Below are 5,085 nucleotides of genomic sequence, written 5' to 3' on the forward strand. Positions count from 1 at the left end.
ATTCCAGACTTGTTTCTTCATGGTTAAACCTTTTTCTTTTGCTTTCCTCAACATTAAAAATCCGTTTCTGATCCTTCTCCACTCATAGGCTGATGAAGACATTTTGGGGAGGCATTGCAATGTGTTCAGTGTATTAAAACTGAGGTTATTTTTAGAGGTAATAGAAAATACTTTAGTCACATCTTGGTTTTGTTTCTTCTTTTAATAACTATTGCAATGTCCTACAAAATTCATTAATCTTAAGTAATATTTTGTTTCTCTCTGCTCTCCCTGTTAGTGAAGTAATTAATAAACTGTCCTTATATTAAATGTATCATTAAACTAAATAAAAACTTAATTCAAAATATTTTTATATACCTTACAAATATAAAAATATCCAGAAAAAAACAAACAGATTTACAATGGATAGTGCTGCTGTTTTTTAGAAACTGTTGGAAAATTTATTTTCTTTATAATTTTAGTAACATAATAAATGGCACAGGAAAAAAAAAACTTTCTTGTACTAAAAAAGACTGTGTGTGAGTGGTATAGAGTACATCAATTTCTTTTTCTGTCTTTCATTGCTTTCTTCCTTTTTTTTTTTTTAAGTTCAGTTTTAGTTTTTTACCACTTGATGGCAGTGATGGAGCTGGAGCTATCCAAGAAGGTTAGGGAAAGGCCTCATTATGAATAACAAAAGGGTAGATACAATAGAAATCTCTGACATTTTAATATTATTCACATTTCTAGGTGCTATTACTTATATTGCAAGTGACAGTAATAGGGAGAAAGCCTCTAGATGGAGCTTCAGTACTTTCTAAGGGAGAATATTTGCTATGTCTTTCTAAATACGTGCTGTATATTGTTTTACATAATATATTGATTTTTAAAAAATAATATTTAAGGATGAATTTATGTCAGTTGTAATTAGGGAGATGAATTCACCAAACCCATCAGTAATTTGAGAAATGGTTATTTAGTATCTTAATTTTCTATTTCATTGTCAACATTTATTGAAAGTATGTTAAAAGTGTTAGCCAAATGATCCTAACTACAATTAGAATGAGCTTGCATATCTAACAGGTTAGTAGAAAACATTTTATTAATAGGAAATCAGGTGCTTAAATATCAATATTGTACCCATCTATCTTGTTAATTGTTATGCCTATTATCATTTAATATTTATGTTCTTAAGGGAACATACTTTTCGAATTCCCCAATTTTAAAAAAAATAAAATTTAAATTAATCAACATTTATGAAATTTTTTTTTTTTTAAATATATTTTATTGATTTTTTACAGAGAGGAAGGGAGAGAGATAGAGAGTTAGAAACATCGATGAGAGAGAACCATCAATCAGCTGCCTCCTGCACATCTCCTACGAGGGATGTGCCCGCAACCCAGGTACATGCCCTCATATTTATGTTCTTAAGGGAACATACTTTTCTAATTCCCCAATTTTAAAAAAATTGAAATTTAAATTAATCAACATTTATGAAATTTTATGCCAAATATTCTTTTAAAGAACAAACATGTTCTTTAGTAAATATTCTTACTCTCATCAGAAATGTTTTCCTTTTATAGTCAAATAGAGTCTATTATTACTCTATATCAAAGTGAGGTTGTTATTTTCATTAGAAAAAAAAGGATGTTAATGTTTTCAATATACAGTTGATCTTAAGTTCTACTTCTTTTAGAATAACAAGAAAACTCAAAACAAGAAGTTTTCTTACCTTCCTACTAGTATCCCATTACCTGAACTGTGATGTCTTAAAAGTATTTCAGTAAGTATGTGCTGTTGGTTTATAATTGATATTTTTGGCACTCAAAATGTTAGAGGGAAACCATCAGTAGTATTTGGTTTGATACTGACATAAATGTTTTATGTTGAAAGAGAATGTCTAACTGGAGAATCATATAAGAAGCATGAAAATGGTTTGCGGTGGTTTTACTTTTTTTTAGTTTATTGAATAAAATTCTTATTCTCTATTGAGACATAAAGCTTCCTGAAACAGAGTAGTTGCCAGTAACTTTTTATAATTACATTTAATTATAGTGTTAGTTAACAGTTTATTTTTGGCTAAGCAAATTCATTTCAGGTTGTATAAGAAATGAGCTAAATTTGCAACATAATTTGATTGTTAATAACCTCAGTAGTAACAATCTCCCCGAAAGCCATGTCTTGCTTTGTTTGTTTTTTACCTTACTCAATTTTGGGACTCTGGTTTAAAGGGAACACATTTCAGCAACATTTCATAATTTCTCAAGTGTCTCCTTTTATTACTAAAACCTAAACCAATACTTGCATTATATTCGCTTTCAACTTCGTAAAGAAATGGATTTGAAAAGATATGGTCTGTTTCTCGGATAAGCAATTTGCAAATCAAAAATTTATGCTTTTACGAATGTCTGTAAATGATAACCTTGTAATAGTAGTTACTATTTAAATAAATTCCTTTAAAATAATTATGGTAAAGTTTCAGCTTCAATTGTAACTTAAGGAAACTCTCTTGACAAAGGAAAACTGAACCGTTCTCCATTTCTCGGAAGCATTTGCCCTGTGAAGAAATATTTTATATATCAAGTTAATTTTACATGTTAAAACTTTTTTTTTAGGGAAAAAGAATAAAGCATGCACTTATTATTAACTACATACAAACAAATCTAAAACTGGCATAAATTTGGTGGAGGAAAATTACCTTGAGGTTGCTGAGTTGCATTTTCTGCTTTTTATTCAGCTGGTGATAGGTAGTATCATCTTGAGTATTTAAAATGCATTTAGATTGCTTTTGCAGGTATTAGCACCAAAATCTGCAATAAAGCATTTCTATTGACTTAACACTTACAGTTTTATTTAGAGTATTATGCTCACTTGCAGCATTAGTACTATAAACTTCATTAACAGTAAAAGTCATTATCAATAAGATAAAAATAATTTAACCAAGTAAAAAAGGACAATAAAATTCTTTCTTTTTGGAAGCTAGTTTTTAAAAATAAAATTTCCTGAAATGTACATAGTCTACTTACCAGGTTTTTATTAAACCATATGTTGAAAATAGAATAAGCACAAGGAAATCTGTAGCATGTATTATAGTGCTTAATAAAAATCTTTTAATTTGTCAAAATATTTTATGAATATACAAGAAAAAGCACTGGCACTGCTCCTATTAACACAGACTCTGAACAATACAGATTACATCTGTCAGTTATTTCTGTCAATCCCATTATATGTGTTTGAATGTTGTATTTCCACTTGTGTTCAAGTTTTTTTGTTTGTTTTTTAATATATTTTTATTGATTTCAGAGAGGAAAGAAGAGGGAGAGACAGAAACATCAATGTTGAGAGAGAATCATTGATCGGCTGCACGCCCCACAGTGGGATCGAGCCCGCAACCTGGGCATGTGCCCTGACTGGGAATCGGACTATGACCTCCTGGTTCATAGGTTGACACTCAATCACTGAGCCACGCTGGCCAGGCTTGCGTTCAAGTTTTGATTTTATATTAATATTGGATAGCTTTCATTACTATCTAAAATATAATTATATAGTAGCTAGAAAAACGAATTGGTTCTCTAGTTACTTAAACCTTTCATTTGTTATAGCATTAAGGAATTCATATTTTATTTTACTTTTAAAAATAAATATAGTAAAATAATTTGTGTTTCATTTTATATTATATCATCAGGCTACCTAAGCTATTGAAATATTTTCCCAAGATACACAATTTTTTGAAAAAAGTCTTTTAATGAAGTTGTACTACACAGTTGATTTCTTGGTGTTGTTCCCGATCCTGGATCCATCCCCTTTCCCTAAAAGTTTCATTATTAAGCAAGAAAAAAATATTATTACTTCTTTGATAACACCATGACTTTTTAAGCTAAAAGACAAAAAATATCAATGAACAAACCCTCTGAAATAGTCTCCTGTATCCTTTAAATTTTTATGAAGGTAAATCACACTAAGTGAAAGGCCATATTAGTGTAATTAATATAGATGTAATTTTTATGGTAAAGGTATTATTTTAATTTTAAATATAAAATTTGTTAAGGCTTTTAAGTGACATAGCTCTGATTTATGAAGCAAATTTATTTGCATTCAAAATAAGTGTGATGGTCTACAAAAATTATAGTTGATTGAAAATACATATATACTTAAAAATTAGCTGATACCTAAAAAAGAAACATCTATATGAATTAGTAGCTTATTAATTAAGGTTAACTAAATAATTAAGTCACGTAGTAAGGCAAAGTGTATATAAAGTCTATAGAGTGAATTATAGTATATTATGTGGATATCATTATAATATACTAGAGGCCCAGTGCATGGAAATTTGTGCACTTGGTGGGGTCCCTCAGCCCAGCCTGCGCCCTCTCGCAGTCCAGGACCCCTCGGGGATGTCCACCTGCCAGCTTAGACCCGCTTCCCGGGGGATCGGGCCTAAGCTGGCAGACATCCCTCTGGCAGCCTGGGAACCCTTGGGGGATGTCTGACTGATGGCTTGGAGTGGGCCTAAGCCATCAGTCAGACATCCTTAGCGTTGCTGAGGAGGCGGGAGAGACTCCCGCCACCACCGCTGTGCTCACAGCCATCAACCCCGCTTGTGGCTGAGCGGAGCTCCCCCTTTGGGAGCGCACTGACCACCAGGGGGCAGCTCCTGCGTTGAGCATCTGCCCCCTGGTGGTCAGTGTGCGTCATAGTGACTGGTCGTTCCCAGTTGTTCTGCCATTAGGGTCAATTTGCATATTACCCTTTTATTATATAGGATGTCTATAATATATATTTTATGACACACTGAGGAAGAAATAATTATTGAGTTAGTAAGAAATAATGGCATTGTAAACATTAGGAAATATATAGAAAATTTTCAACATTTCTATTCATCTATGCTATAAATATCAGTTAGATATTTTATTTTTTTAAGATTTTCATATTTTAAAGAAAACTGTTGACTTAGTCTTCTTGCTAACACATTATTAAATGTAGCATAAAAGTATAATTAATAGTTAAGGACTAGTAAATTCATGTAGCTGAGGATGACCTGTGAATAGAAAACTTTAATAGACACAATGACATATATTTATATAATATGTATATATTATGAAAATA

This window comes from Myotis lucifugus, unplaced genomic scaffold (assembly GCF_000147115.1).
Source record: "Myotis lucifugus unplaced genomic scaffold, Myoluc2.0 scaffold_132, whole genome shotgun sequence".
NCBI classification, from domain to species: domain Eukaryota; kingdom Metazoa; phylum Chordata; class Mammalia; order Chiroptera; family Vespertilionidae; genus Myotis; species Myotis lucifugus.